This window comes from Manacus candei, unplaced genomic scaffold (genome assembly GCF_025592945.1).
Source record: "Manacus candei isolate 608988 ecotype Guabito, Panama unplaced genomic scaffold, ASM2559294v1 h1tg000033l, whole genome shotgun sequence".
Taxonomy (NCBI): domain Eukaryota; kingdom Metazoa; phylum Chordata; class Aves; order Passeriformes; family Pipridae; genus Manacus; species Manacus candei.
This window is the reverse complement of record NW_026138081.1, coordinates 12,469,954-12,486,341: the sequence shown is the minus strand read 5'-3', so window position 1 is coordinate 12,486,341 and position 16,388 is coordinate 12,469,954. Positions and strand designations below refer to the sequence as shown.

Here is a 16,388-nt window from a genome sequence, read left to right as displayed (position 1 = left end):
CAGATACTGTTAGCTCAGGAGAAATGAGGATTTCTTAGTCTCCACCTTGGCTGCAGCCGTCTGTGGTGCACGTCCTGGTTTCCTTTACTGCTGCTGCACTCAGCGTTGGTTATCAACAGATGTCTTGCCTGAGAAGAGCAGGTTTGATTTATTGCTAATTTCAAGCAGGTTTCTTAATCAAAAAAAGTTGAATGGTCCTCACTGTCTGAGGGGAAGGTTTCCAAAGTAGCTGTGAGGACCAACTACTTCAACCAGTGGAAAGCCTTTTTCCCTTCAGAGATCCCTGCTCAATTTCTGTGTAACTAAAAGTAATAACTAAGACCATGTGACAACTGACACAGTACAGAGCGTGAGTTATGTGCCACACCTTGTGTAGTACCTTTCCTTCTGAGGAATCTCAGGGCACTCAGTGGAGCAGTGGAGCAACCTGACCTCAGAGGGGACAAAACTGGCAACTGCAGGATGACAGCCAACTGCCTCAGAAGGGTGAGGTGGCACTGGAAGTCAGAGACATGGCAGTTGATGCAGAAAATCAAAAGTGATGTGGTTTTGAGGCAGCTTTTCACTTCTCGCTTGCTCATAGAGTATTTTCATCCTCTGCCATGAAAGGCAGATCTGTCTGGAACATGCTGGGGGTTACAAAGTGCTCACGTCTTAATCATAGAATGGTTTGGGTTGGAAGGGACCTTAAAGACCATCTAGTTCCAACCACCCTGCTATGGGCAGGGACACCATCTACTAGACCAGATTGCTTAAGAACCTATCCAATGTGGCCTTGAACATATCCAACACTTAATTACCCTGCCTACTACACCATTGGTCCATCTCCCTTGCAGAAATATGGAGATCTTGAGTTCATTTGGCCTTGAATCACCTCTACAGCCACCTGTTCAACCCTCATCTGTCATTCGCCTGTCCAACTGAGAAAACATGGAGATCTCCTGTGTTTTATGCTGGTGAATCTTGATGCAGACGTCATTGGGGTCATCTGATTAGTGAGACTGCAGGTGGTGAAACACCATGGGGCAGTGCTACTCACTTGTATCCTCCACAGAACATTACAACAGCTGGAGTCCATCCCTTCAGAGTGCTGTTTTGAGGTTTCTGAGGTTTGTGCTTCATCTCTTTTCTTTTGTCTGCTCCTCACCCCAACACCCAAATTGTTGATCAGATATTGATCAGGATATCTGAATGTTTTGAAATGCCACCAGGTTTAAACAGCTTCAGGAGCTCCTCGCTTGCCACTTCAAGAAAGCAATCTGTGGCAGGATGACTCTTGGTAATGAGTTTTCATTAACTCCTTTCACTTCCCCTTCTCTGGGAGCTTCTGAGGTCCTACACATGGTCTTCTCAGTACAAACTCTCTTTAACCCAGATATTCTCACATCCACTTCACCTATGAGTCACTGCACTTTCTAGCCTACAATTACATTTGCATAGCTTGTGCAATAGAGGGAATTCTCCAGCTCGAACACTGCTCATCTACCTTGTTGCAGCTTTCCAGATGCTGTGTCTTTTCATGTCAGATTTAGAAGGATTCCCTGTGTTGAAAGAGCTAACCACTCCCTCTTTTTCTGCCCTTTCTCTCTACTACCATCTCCTCCTAGTCCAACAATGAACAGGACTGCATCAACACAGAATCTTGCCCTGAAAGTGCTTATCTTGCTTTAGATGCTTGTGCTGAAGGATATTCCCTATTAAGACTCCTCCTGCTTTGTATGTTCTTCTGCTACTCTTGATTTTCTAGTGCTAAGCATCCTGTGATGCAACTTACCTCAAGGAGGCTGCATAAGCTAATTCTGAAGTGGTTTTATTCAAGATGGTGGTAGTTTATGTCACCATACAGCATATTAAATGTCAGGTGGACAGCCATACAGAGGAAAATCCTGTATTTCTTCTCACTGTACTTCTCCAGATTGTCTTGCCAATAATTACATAGTACTACTAGAGACCTAGATACAGTCTTCATCACAGTAAATGGCAATGAAAGTAGCTCTTTCTTATGAAAAACCTTCAGAGAGGCAACCACACACCACCTTATAAACTCCAGGTATAAGAAGTAAAACTCTTTCTTCTACTAAACTATGTATGTAGCATAAGGACTGGACAAAAAGTCAGTGCTGGTGAGGTAGAGCAAAACAGTTTATTGCTTGGACTCACATTTAGTTTATAGGAAAATGAGGAAAAGGCCACAAGTCCACAAACTATCTGGCAGAAGAATTGCTGTCTCTCAATTTCATTGCAGACCTCTCTGAAAGGCACTCCAAAATTCATTGACACCCATGTGCAGTCTCACTGCCAGGTTTGTTCACCTCCACTTTCTCAGTTGAAAAACTAGTATCAAGTCAAGGTGAGTGGCTTCACTCTTTCACATACTCATTGGAGTATTTTTGATATTCCATGGCATTTTTCCCCTCGAAACACCAGGATCTCAAGTAAGATTGAAAGCTTGTCTCAGCCCTGACATTTGCAATGCATTCTTGCAAATTCTTCTTGTATAGTACCTTCAGTTTCTCCTGCTTTTCAACCTTAGGCACGAGCTTCCCATTGACTCCCACTGTGAGTGTGAGGCCATGCACCTTGCTCTTGGTGCTTGTCACTTTACACTCCTCTTTGCACTACCCAAGATCTCCTTCCTATCAATTCGTCACTTGCTGTGATCTTAACAAAATTATCTACATAATATTATTTATATTATAAATAATATAATATTTCTATAAATTATATAATTTATAATATAGCAATATTTCTGCAAAAGATAGCTATTCCAAAATAAAAAACCGTGATGGGGCACAAGTAATTTTCCTCTGTTTTTCATAGGACTCTCTTCTGTGCCCTTCCATTTGAATTGTAACCTCATGGGGCAGTTACTGATGTTGTTCATTCTCTGGTACAGTACCCACCAGGTCATGCATAGGTAGTAGGTAACAATTACATCGTCTGTCATTATTTTTCTTTTTTCGCCCCCCTAAATAAGGATCCAACTTTATTTTAATGCCCCAACCTATGTTTTCAAGTGTTGGCTCCTGGCTAGAATGTTCCTTTTGGTTACTTTTTGATTCTTTGTTTGCACAGCATCCCATAGGATGGGAGCTTAATCTGAGATTGCCAACACATGATAATGAGGCTCACTTTTGAAAGTTTAACTTGTGACATGTTGCTAATGTAAGGATCAGTCAACTGATACAATATTAACGTAAAAAAAAAAAAACCCAAAAAAACACAGATTTCTAAATTTAGCTAAATACTCATTGTCAGTTTTAAACAACAATTCAAGATAGCTTGTATATGCAAACCTTGAACTACCCAGAAAATCATTACATGAAATGTAATTCAGACTTTGTATCTCTGTTCATATAGTCCTGCAATAATTGCAATTACTGCAAAAGCAGCACAAAACAATGATCTGTAAGGGATTTGAAGAAGCATATGGGTTTCATCCCCTGGCTCCATGGCAGGCATTTATAGCAATATGATGATAGCCTGCGTTTCTCTGTTGCTCGTCTGTGGATCTCCAGATATTCTACTAATATTCTGTAAGTTATGTATGGTACTTCTCCATCCAGTTCACATCGTGAGCTGGGTAAGTATTAATACAAATGTCCTGTCATTAAAAGAATGTACATGTAGCCACAACAAGGACCAGGGACACAGCTGCTACCCATCCTCAGCTTTGGAGGGCCCACTGATGAGGGAACAAAATGGAGAAAACCACTATGGTTCCTCTGTACACGTTTCGCCATATATTGGCTGATGGTAGTGGTGTGATCAGATGTATGCACTGCAGCAGTGTTTCTGAGGACTTTCTAAATGGTCTATACTCTTCCAAATACTGAAGTGTGTCCTTCTTCCTGTGAATTTCATGGCATGCCTTGTCTTCTCAGCGACAGCTGTTGGTCCAGTAGCTGTCACAGTTTCCCCTAGGGGAACCAAAGCATGTCTTAACAGTAAAAATTTGTAGATGTTTCCGCTCCTATGCCCAGTCACATGAATTACCTCCTCCCGATTCATGACCAAATAACATCATATACCAATAGTCATTTATTTGGCAAAGTAAAAGAATATGAAGTATCGCATGTTTCTGCAATTCAACATCTGGGAAAGTAAAAGCCATTGGTGCTTGCCCAGCTGGTCCTCCGGGACTTCCACAAGTTTTGTACGCACTGATGGTTTGCCAGTCACAGTAAGGAAACCAGTGGCTTACTTTGTAAACTGTGTGTAGAAAAGACAGCTTGGATCCAAGCAGAAACAGCTTGGATCTTGGTGCCGTTTATAGGGTTGAACTTACTATTAGCATACAGTGCATAAATGTTAACTGGTGATAAAAATAGGTGTTTAGACAAAAAATCATATGTGATCTAGATCTTTTATCCATTCATGTTTTAATTTTCTTTCACGTTATCGGAAACTGCCACGTTTCTGCTTTACTGAACATGGGTTTCTGGAATTTCAGACTTTAGATAAAAGAGATATTTGGGCTTTTAGTAGGAATTCCAGAACTACTGAATGGTGTGAATTTGGACCTAAAAAGGTAAGTAGAGAAGTGACTGATGAAATCTCTATCCTGTCCTTGTTTGAATATGCATTACATTTTCTAGTTGAGTAACACTTCTATGTTGTAATTTTTGATAGCCAGATTGAACTACATTCTAAGGAAGAACAAATCAGAGGCAACAAATTAGGAAAGGACAGTGTTACAGCAGCATCAGAGGCCAGGATAAGAGCTCACAAGGCCATGTCTTCATAACCCTAGACATCTCACCTTGTCTTCCACCTCACCATCTATGAAATGTAGCTAAATGAATGTATTTTCTTTTTCCCACTCCACTGTCTTCTGCCCTGAGAGAATCTGATTTTTTTCTTTAATTATATCCTTTGGCTTCATGTTTTATCTCAGTAAATAAATTCTTCCTAAATTACTTAAAAATCACCCCACTCCATATCCCATTCTCTCCCACTGACTATGATACCGGCTAGCTTGAGGTAAAGACTGACACAGATTTTTAGCATTTCTTCATCACTGCCTTCTCTTATTTCCTATGAGTACAAGTTCCTGTATAATTTACCTTGAGGTGTTTTTTTATGCTTTTGTTCTTGCTTATAACTCTTTCTTTAAGGTATTTGCCAGATATGTATGCACATTATGTTAAAGGTCATGGGTCTTATTCATTAAAAGTTCCATTTTAAAGGCTAATGAAAATCAAATCTTAGTGTAAAGGCTCATCAAATTCATAGTAGGATTCCTCAAAGGTTGTGCTTCTTGTATCTGAAGTATGATGCCTATTCACTGTATTTCTTCCATAGGTTCAACTTTCATTAAGAAGTGGTATGATTTTCTTTTGATATCATCCTCAATATTGAGACCTTAGTATTCTTTTCCACCAGCTTCATTATGCTAATGCTTCTCTTCTTTTCATCCCTGTTACACAGAAGTATGTCTCTAGGGCCTGGTTTTGCAGCCATTGGAGGAAAATCCAGTTTCTATCCCTTTACATGTTATAGCAGCAATATGTATCTCTAATGTAAACAGAAAAGCTAATGAAAACAAAGCAACCCAGGTATAGTGGCATTTCAACCCAAAACTGTTCAAAGTGTTTATTAATGCAATTTGTGTGTGATGATACTACCATGACTTGTCTATTTTATTGGTGACCTGGTATATGCATCCAGGTTCTCATAAAATTCCGTAAATCGAAGTCTTAATAAGTCCTTGATCTTCTGACAAAGGTGAGATTTTCTTTACTAACATACTGCAGTTTCTCATTCTGATGTTGGAAGTAAAACATTCTTTTCCTCTTTGTGCTTCCTTGCATGCTCTGATCTCTGATTATTTATAATATAACAATATTATAAAGTCTTCTTACTGATGACTTTTATTCATTATCTCAATGCTATAGATACCTTCAAGAACATCCTGGTTAGGTAAGTGGGTATTGTCTTATCTTCATTTTATGGGTAGATATACCAAGTATAAAGCGATGGGCACTTCACCTGAAATCGGAGGAGAACCTCAAAATTTTTCAAGGAAAAAGCCTTTCCATGAGAAATTTCAGATCAACACTTGTAGCAATTTTGTAATTAGAAGGAAATATCTAGATCCTAATCCTCAGTTTTAACTAGCAATTACTCTTCTTCAGATCCTTTCACTAGCTTATACTCTGACACCTATAATAACCAGCAGATTGTTGAATAGATATTGCTTTAATTTATTTCCATTTCAATATGACTGTGCTTTCCTCTGGATTCTGTATTTTCCTGTAACATGAATTAACTGGTATAAGTTATTGATTGACCTGATACAAGGTGAATTTTATTCCAAAAGATGAAGGGGGTTTGTGAGTTCCTAGTATATCTTGGTGACGCTTCACTCTGTTTCTGGTTATCTTCTGTTCTCCTTGTGTTTGGAACATATCAAGTGTCATTCAGCTTCTTGAGTGAACGAGGCCAAGAACAGACTCAAACTGTTTGTGGAAGTAAGACTGGGTTAGGAGAGTATTTTATAGCAATTATATTAATGAATGGCTCACAGGTCAGCTGAACTCCAAAGCTCTGAGGAGGTAACTCTCAAACTACAGCAGACCCAAAATGAGAAAGAGATGGTGCCTTGAACTTGCTGGAAGGGAAATTTCCAAGGGAGAGGACAGTTCCACATATATGGATCATACATGTTACAGCAGCCCTTTTGGCGTCTTCTGTAGCTGTAGGTGATGCTGATGGGGACTCCACTGCTTCAGTCAGTATTGGGTATCACTTTTCAGTGGAGTTAAAAATACAGCATCCGTTGCTTTCATTAAGACTTCATTGGTAGGAAAGCTTAATTGTTTGGAAACAAGGAGATGGCTGATAACTAAAATATCAACGTAGAAGATAAATTCTCTTTTTAGTGCTTCTAATGATCAGGAGAAGTGGAAACTGCTGTTTGGTACATGACCAACTGCCAAACATACTTTTCAGTTTGGATGGTTTCCATTTCTTTTTTTTTTTTTTAAGCCAGAGATTCTCTGGGCACTGGACTTCACTTTGACCAAGCCTTTACCAGCAGACAGGCAAGATAGGAGGTGGTTCTGCTGAGGTGGAGATGATGTATTGGGCTTGAGAATCAGGGGACACCAAAGAGGAAGGCAGGCTGGTTTTGTGGAATTGAAGCTGAAAGATAGTACTACAGCTTCCAGAAGAACATGTTAAACCCTTTGGTAGAAAGATCTAGTTCTTTCACTAAGTTTAGAGGTCTTAGGGGAAAAGAAACCGCACAACACAAAAAACCCCAAACAAACCACAAAACAAAATAAAAAATCCCACACGTGACTGCAAGGAGCTGCTCAGGATGGGAAGCAGGGAGGGAATTCCAGGCATCTTTGTGGCTGGTGAGGGTCTCAGGCCCAGGAGCTGCAAGGCTTGCCAGCATGCCTGTTCCTGACCTGTCACAGAGATCATCCGTTGTGCACAACCAGGCTGATACCTTTTCTTTGCAATAGAGAAAAAGGAAAGCTAAACAGCTTTCCTCTGTTCACATTCACAGAGGAGAACTACAGAGAAATGCAAAGCATTTTGGTGTATGTCTGGGAGGGAAGAGAGTAGATGACCATCCCTTCCTTCCACAGTGGACTGTGGGTTATCTGAAAGCTCTCAGGTCTGAGTGACAGAAGATAGTTTAGGTGTGCACACCTCCATCCTTAAACTCCTTTGTCACCTAATGATTTTAGTAATACAGGATGAGCTTCATTGCAATTCCTCAAAGAAGGTATGTTGTGTGACTGGCTCTTCATCTGGGTCTTTAGGTGCTTTGACCTGTCCTTGGTATGAGGTCTTTCCCCACTGTGATATTTCTCCACATCCTTCTAGTGTCTGGGCTGCTACTGCTGTAAAGGCCAGCTTTCCAGATGTATATGGTGAAAAAATGATTTAGGCTGGGTTTTCATTCTAGGTCTGAGGCACAACATCTTTCCCAGTCCTGGGAAGATGGATTTGTGGCTGGTGTGCCAGAGATATGCGAATGAAAATGGATCTGCCCACTTCTACCAAAGTGTGTGTGTAGTCCTTTTAAAATGCCTCATCTATTTCCCCAAGCCTGACAGTGCTTATGATGTGATCTCATAAAGGTGTGTGATGTCCCCCTCCCTGAGTCCTGTTCTATCACTACCAGTAGTTGGCAACACCATTGTCTGGCTAAGAGACAGAGGAGGAGACAGCCTTACCTCATTGATTGCAGTTTATTGACATTAGGAAATTCATTGTCTGCAAAAGAAGTTGGTAATAATTAAGTGAGTTAATAAATAAGGAATGTGTGTGTACAGATTAGACAGTAAATAACTTACCGTCTTCTTGATTGCCCCAGAATTTTGCTTCTCTCTTCATGCAAGGTGTGAAAAGGGATGATGGTGGGCAGAGCATGGTAGGGTATTCTTACCTGGGGAAGACAGTCCCATAAGCCTGGGCTTTCCCTCGGGTGCTGGCATGTGTGTCTGAGTCTGTCCCCGGGGGGTGGGGAGGTTGTTTAATGCTTTTAGTGCCATTTTCCAACAAATGAGAGATGTGTTTAAAAATAGCAACAGCCCTTTATGCTTGACTTTTTTTAGTCATTTTAAGAAAGAGCTGCATCCCTTTGGCTGGGAGACGGGAAGACGACCTGATCTTCAAGGTCCTCATTAGCTCCTCTGGGACTGTGGAAGGGCTCCTGGTGCCCTCCCCTCCCCTGGCTGCATGTGTTAATTGACCCCTCTTCGCACACTTGGTGGCAAGAGAGGTCGTTTCAGAGATGTGTTTTGCTTAATGGGAGCAGGGAAAGGTGTGGTGCCTAAAGGGAATACCTCTCTTGGCCAGATAAACCCCGCAATTGTCAGCAAGACAATTCTCTTTTGTCTGGCTGCTATTGATGCCTGGGTTTGGGGCAGGGGGCTCGGGGGGTGCGAGTGTGTGTCTGTGTGTGCCACACTGCAAGCTCAGGTTTAGCCATCTGCGTACAGACTATAGCAGCATTATAATTTTTAATTGCAATTTCATTTGATATTCTCTCCCTTTCCCCCACCCTTTTCCCTCTCTCTGTATAATCTGGATCATTGCTCTCTGTAGCTGATTCCGTGGGAGACCAAGCAGAGTGCGTGGGTGCAGAATATAGAAAGCCAGAGCCATAGAATCTGTTATTTGCGTCATTCTAGGAGACGGGGCTGTTTGCCTGACAAATATACAGAATTAATCCTGGTTTTATCAATATCTATCTTTTGCTACAGTAGCCAAATACAAGTGTAAGGTGGTAGGGGGACTTGCTGCTGCTGTTGTTGGTCTCTTGTGGGGAGGGGGAGTGCGGGGGGGTGACAGGGGAAAAGAGGAGGTAAGGATGCTAAAATATATTCAGCTCCCCCCGTGCTGTTTGCCTTACAAATATTCAGAAAACAGACTTATGTTTCCAAATTGCTTTTTGTTAAAATTGGTAACCACGAGAAGGGAGATGGGGGGCGGGGGGGCGGGGCGGGGGGTAATGTTCTTGCAAGGTCTGTCTATGCAGATTGCTCTCCCTGCCTGTGCTTCTGCATGGGATATGTGTGTGTTTTTTAAGAAATATCTCCCTGTCCCCAGCGCATATTCCTTCCTCCCCACCCCCCACCCCAAACACACATATGAACACCCCTCAGGATTTTTGTGCAACTGTACAGAGCGCTGCACTACACAAAATATGGGGCTTGCTAATTAACTCTTTTCCTCGAATTGAAGTGCCTTACTGCAAGCACAAAGCTCCAAGCACAGACATCTTTTATGATGAACTAGAGCCTCTGAAGAGGAGAATCTGAACGTGACGTCAATAGCTGATAACTGACGCAGCCTTGCAAAGGAGTCTCAGGCTGGCTCCTTGCAGCCTGCAAGCCCTAATGATTCTATTTTTTCCCCAGTCCCCCCTCGTAGTGAATTACTAGAACGCAAACACACACACCCCTTTTTCTTCATATATGTATTTATAGATCCTTTATTCTCCAAACAAAGGATTTTTTAAGGGGGGGAAAGGTACTGGGTGGGGAGGAGAGAATTTTATAAAAAAACCCCTTTCTTCGTGCTGGGTGCAATTCAGTACATGAAACCACCTCTATCTCTCGGCAAAGCAAACATCCCTGCCTGAAATCCACATTTGTGCATGATGGCAAACTGGTGCATGGTGGTTGTGTTTTTTCCAAAGCCCACTTTATAAAGACTCCGGAGGAAGACAGACACAATAATGATTGCAAGGCAACAGGCAGAGAGGCACTGAGACAGACTCAATACAACTGTGGATTAGGGGGTTGTGCAATAGGACAGCATGGAAGGCGGTCAGTTTGGGTCGTTTGGTGTGGATTTTGTTTGTTTGTTTTTGTTGTGTGGTGTTTTTTTTTCCTCTGCAATGATACACCTAAAGCAAATGTGGATGGTGTTGCAGAAAGAAGCTAGGGTAGGGGGGTGCGTGGTTGGGGGTTGTTGTGTTGTAGGGGGGCAGACTTAATGCACATTTAATGTTTTGGATGTAGCGTTCCAGCGAAATGCCTTTGTGTGTAGATTTTTTTCCCCAGTACCTGCTAAAAATAGCATCAGGGTTTTGATCGCGTTCCAGAAATAGACAGAGGGTTGCACTTGTATAAAAAGCGAGCGCGGGTGGAAGAAAACCTGGACATCACCGCAGTATTTTTTTTCCAACTCCTGTCTGGAAATTAATTGTTGGATTCCCCCCCTCCCTTTCCTCGCCCCCTCCCCCTCCCCCCCTCCCTCCCCTAACCGAGGAGTTCCCGTTTGGGTAAGTAGTGATCTTTCCTGTGCATGGTGCAGAGAGTGGCTGTGAGTCTTGTCTTTATTTTATGCATGCCTGGATTCATTTTTTCCTTCCTTTCTACTTTTCCTCTAAAGCGATAGGGGTATACTCCTCTACATAATGAATTTGGTGCATGCCCGGAGCCCAGACACGGGGAATTCTTGCAGAAAGGGGAATCACCCTGTCGGTAAATCTCTGAATCAATAGCGAGCTGCAACTCTCTCTCTCTCTCTGTCGGCGCTGTTGAGCCCCTCTCCCCGCCCGCCCCCCCCTCTATTTTCGCCTTCCAAGGGGGGAGAGGCAGGGGCCGGCGGCGGGGACGGGGGCGCGGGCCGGGCGCTCCCCGCAGGGCGGCCTCCCGGAGCTGTCCGCGCCCCGGTGCTGAACCCGCCGCCGCGGGCGGGGGTCGGTGCCGGCCCCGCTGCCGCCGGGCGGGGGCCGCGCAGCGCCGCCGGCAGCGCCGCTCCCGCGGAGGCTTCCCCGCCGCCGCTCCTCCGCCCGGCGCCGCCTGCCCTTCCCGCCCGTGTGTTTGAAAGAGCCTCTACCTGATGATGGTGCTCCGCAAAATAAGAGGCTATAGGTTGCTTTATTTGGACTCACCCCTTCTCCTCCCACCTCATTTTTCCCCCCTAAGTGCTCACACTTTCTGCTGATCGTGTGTGTGCGAGCGTCTGTTTTTATTATTGCCCGTCCTTCGCGTCCTTAGTCATATCCTCACCAGAGGAGTTGGTGGAATGACTGAATTAGAGGCGAAGTAGTGGGGGATTGTTGTGGTGTGTACGGAGTAGCTGTGTAGGGTTACCTCGGTGCTGCAACAACCCGTCATCCCCTCACCGCTTCTGGGAGCCGGGGAAGTTCTCGCTAGGCTACGAGCATGCAGGTTCGCAGGCATTCCGGCTAGCAAAGACATGTCATCAGATTGCATTAAAAGAGACACGGAAACACCGTCCGGCACTCACATGCACCACCGCGTTATCCCGGACAACGGTATCCCCTCCGAAACCGCCGTGGAAGGGGGCTTAGCTGCAGCCTCAGACCTGCAAAGGGTGGAAAACGCACGAGGCAGACAATAGATAAGGAAGCAGCTTCCCCCGGAGCACGTTTAGCCATAGCCTCGCAGTAAAAGCAAGCTTAGAAAATGGTGCACCTACCACACAAAGCCCAGCAACAATTGCGGATCCTGCAGACAATGGCATGATGCAGCCATGAACATCAGTATAGCACAGCACACTGGGCTGGGGTGAGAGCACCTCCTGGCCAAGACTGCATGCAATGGCTCTAATCTAGGCATACAAAAGACATCATTTCTTGCAATTAATCAAATACCAGAGCCTGAATTCACAGCACGGCACTCCACCCACGGCTCCCCTTAATGTCTAAACCGTCCCTTCCCCGAGCTTGCGTGGTCGTATTTACAAGCAGACCCAATATCTATTTTGTTTGTTTGGTTTTTTAAAGAAAAAAAACCCCTTACAACACGTGTAGCCAATCATTGCAACTCTTAATATATCTCTACAAAACAGGCATTAGAAACAAGAAATGCCCTCCTTCCTCGCCCCCTCCCTCGCCTTCCCAGTCCTCCCCTCCTAGATCGTTGCCTCACTTGACACAATGCATAAGATTACCCTTAACTGGATCCTATTAAATAATTCAATGGTGGCGGTGTAATTTTGGTTGGAAACTGCACGGATTTCCAAGTCGTGACTGTAAAAGTGAGTAATGTGCTCTGGCTGCGTCATGGCTCCAGTCACAGATGGTTCCAAACTGAGGAGAAATCGTGACTTCGACTTGAGACGTCCCCTCTCCATGAAAAGACCATCCAATCACAACGGCGTCGGGGGGCAGCCGGACTCCGCGGAGCTCGCTTTCTCCTTGCTCTCCCGTCCGTGTGTGTGCGTGTGTGTGCCCGTGTGTGTGTCCGTGTGCCCGTGCCTGCGCGCGTGTGTGTATAAAATCCTCAACAAGTTGCAGAAGGGGTAGGGAGAGGAGGGGTTAATCCCGGGGAATCTTCTGCACCTAGTGAGATCGTGACCCTCCCACACAGTACAGTAACTTATATACACACCTGGAGGAAGGGACGCTTTGCTTTGGGGCTTTCCAAAAAAAAAAAACACCACCAAAAAACACCAAAACACTGTTGGTGATGGTTGCACCCTGCGCGGGACTCCCCGGAGCGGCCAGGGACGCGCCCCGCCAGGTAAGTGCTGGGGGTTTTCAAACTTCTGCCTGCGCTGCCCCGGCTGCACTGTCCGTCCTGCCGCGCTCCGCTCCTCTCGGCCGCGCCGCTGCCGCTGGGCTCGCCGGGGGCTCGGGGCGTCGTTGCACCCGGCGGGCGGGAGCGTCGGGAAGGAGCCGCTGCCGTGCGGGATGGGACGCGCGCGGGGGCGTCACGCGTGGGTTTCCCGCGCCGCTCGCGCGGGACCCTTTGCCGCCGCGGGGCAGTGGTGGACCTGCAAGTTCTGGAGTTTGGGCCGGGACGCGAGTCCTCTCGGTCCCACGCGAGTATCTGCCCCAACTCGTACGGGATCCCGGCGGGCCTCGACGCGGACGTGTGTTTGCCTTCCTCCCGTTGCCGCCGGGCACTGGCGGGGCCTCTGGTTCCCCGCAGGCTTTCAGGAGAAGACCTCTGGAGTTCACTGACATGTCCTGGAAACTTTTAGCAAGCGGGTGTCCTCGCCGGGGGCGGTGATGGGTGGCTCAGCGCCCAGGACGGAACTAAGGAGCGGAGGGGAGGGGACGTCCCGCGTCCCCCGCCGTCCACGACAGGGTCGCCCCTCGGGTCTGACTGGCTCCCCGCGCTGAGGCGGGGGAGATAGGGAAGAAGGCAGCGGCAGGTCCCCCGTGTCCCCAGCTGCCTGCCGCGAGGTGGCGGGCGGCCCGGGGCGCCCCCGCCGAGGGGAACAGCGGCTCTGCACCCGGGGACCCCCGCGGCGGGGCTGATCCTTAGCTTAACGGCGCCCCTTTGGCAGAGGATTCCCGGAGAGGGGCTTGGGGAGCGGCAGAGGCGAGAAGGGGTCTGGGCTGGCCCGGTCGCGTTGTCGGACGTGCTCTTGTCGTGGATTTGGTGACTAATTGAACATAGAGAGGGCTTTTTTCCCCTCTTTTTTCTTTTTTTCCCTTCCTCCTTCTATCCATCCATCCATCCATCCTTCCCTCCCGCTCTCCTCTTCTCTCCCCCTTTCGGGAGGAAAAAAAAAAAAAAAAAAAAAAAAAAAAAAAAAAAAAAAAAAGCCGAGCGAGGCAGTGTGAGGCGCCCGCTGATTGGTGGGTGACGATTTTAGCCCGCACCAATGAGCGGCCCTCCTGCTCTCTATTTATTTAGCGCTCAGGGGGGAGAGTTTTCTCTTTACGCAGCGCCCGTGCCCAGCGCCGGAGCCTCCGCGCGGAGCGGGGCCGCGGACACGCCGCGCTCCCCACGCTCCCGCGGCCCCACCGCCGGCCCCGGCCCCGCCGCGGGGGGGTGCGGGGTGATGGGACACCCCCCTTCCCCCCCGCCGCCGCCTCTCCCGGCGGGGTCCTGGGTTTCGGAACGGGACTTGGCGGGGATGGGGGTGGGGACCCGGCGTGGCGGGGGATGGCGGAGCCGATCGCCCGTGGGTCCTGTGGATGTTGTGGTGGCAGCCGGATGGATGGATGTAGGAAGCTGCGGGAGACTTTGTCCTTCGCGAATCTTTTTGCGGTCTGGGCTTGCTGTACATAACTACCTACCCGGGAAGCCCTTACCCCAAAAAGCATTCGCGGAGGGCGCATTCGCCGAAGGAGCAGCAGCTGCGATCGCCGAGCCTTGGACTTATCTAGACTCTCTGGGCTTCTATTATTAATTCCTGGCACCTTTCCTTTTCCCCTGTCCACCCCCCCCCCCCGCCCCCCCTCCCGTTGTGAGTGTATATATGTGTCTCTCTAGATATATATGTAGTGAGAGAAATAAACACCCTTTCCCCCCTTTCCTACTCCTCTTGGTCCCCCAAACGTCCAAATATTCCCCGTCGCCTAGTAGCCTAACTTTTTAATCGACTTTTGCCTAAAGGAGCAAATCACACGTTTATTCGGATAACTGTATGGTAGTTTTTATTTCATTTATGGAAAAATAAAAATAGAATAAAACTTCTTAAAAGTTCTCCTACCCTAACCTTCCCCCCCCCTCCCCTCCTTTCAGGACATAGCCGTGTTTGAAAAATATGGGTGTCCTAGTTGATCGAGATTAATTCATAAAAAAAATTCTTCGGAGCGATTCATTAAATGCTCTGTAATCGTGAGCCTCGGCTTATTTCGAGGTGGGGAGGGTGGGATTTACTGGGATCACCCCATAAATAATAGGGAGGGAGGAGGAGGGGGAGGTGCACGGATCCGCCGCGGTTTGGGGGAGACCCCAGTTAGCAGGAGATGCACCATGGAAGCGCTTGCCAAAGGCGCCTCCCTCCCCCCTGCCCACTTCCAACCTGATTTTAAGCAACTTGCAGTCCGGTGATCTCTCCGATCACTCTTTCTCCAAAAACTAGTGCCCCCGAAAAGGGTAAAAAAGGCAGAATCCGAGGGAAAACCCAGCCGAGGCAATGCTTTTGGACGAGGTGATTGCAAGCGAGCAAAGCAGCATCAGCACCAGCTCTGTGGTTCTGAAACTGCCTTGTGCATGCACACAGCACTGAGAGCATCTCAGGCAGGAGTTGGGGAAGCTACATTTTCCCTCTCTTTGCAGTAATTACTAGCCTGGATTCCGTGGGCAAGAAATAAATAGCAAAGAGAAATCCTCCCTGCCTGCCGCCCCCCAAAAGAAGGAGTGATTAAGAGCAGATCTGTCCGTGCAGATCAGCTTCGTGAAAGAGACAAAATCTGAGCAGCAAGTTGGTAGCAGAGTGGCCGCTTGACGCAACACAGGGGCCTATGGTTCGCCCGGCTGTAAAATAAAAATGGGGGGGGGGGCGATCTAATGTCTCGGCTGTTAGAAACTACAAGGGATGTCCCCTCTGCTCCCCCCCCCGGACAGCAGCACGGAGGGAGATTCGTCTGAGAAAGGGCTGATCTTTGCATTTCAGAGAAGCCTGCATAGGAGAGATCGGATGAGGACCACAGTCGAGGTTAAGAGTTAATATTTCTCGAGAGATAAAGGAGATTTTGAAGACCTGCTTGCACTTTAGAAAAGAGTAAAAGGCCAGCTAAGGGATAAGTGAGGAAAGAAGGCAAAGAAAAAGCACCTCATTGCTCCCCTCCCTCCTTTCCTTCTTGCTCAGGACACGTAGCTTGAGCACTAGCTGGCTTGATGAAAACAAAGGTGGAAGGGTCACAATATCTTCCAAGTAGACTCGCATTTTCATAATAATTTATCCTCTTCTATTTAGAGAAAAAAAAGACATTTGTACTTTCTGGTTGCCAGCAAACGTCTTTACGGGGTTTTTATTCATGTGAGCATAATCTAAAGGGAGAGACAAGGTAGTAGAGGGAACTTGGAAAAAAAGAAGAGAGAAGTGATAAGAGGGATCAGCCAAGCTAAGGCTAAAAAAGCATCCTGTATGTTCCCTGCCTACAGTCGTCCCTCAAGAGGATGGAAACCAGCAGTGATTTGGGGGGGCAGCTCAGGCGCGAGTGGAAATCCGAGCCACGGTGGTGCAGCTCCACGTCTCTT

At 46.8% G+C, this 16,388-nt stretch overlaps 1 long non-coding RNA gene across 2 annotated transcripts in view; it reads left to right on the top strand.

The window, feature by feature from the left end:
- Positions 1-16,388, top strand: part of LOC127472884 (uncharacterized) — a 76,119-nt gene that overhangs the window by 1,098 nt on the left and 58,633 nt on the right. The window contains exon 1 of one of the 2 annotated variants that reach the window (XR_007905194.1): positions 9,755-10,753. The exons of the other annotated variant lie outside the window; for it this stretch is intronic. This is a non-coding gene — a long non-coding RNA (uncharacterized LOC127472884). Of the gene's footprint in view, positions 1-9,754; positions 10,754-16,388 lie in introns of those variants that run through there. 2 annotated transcript variants of the gene reach the window in all.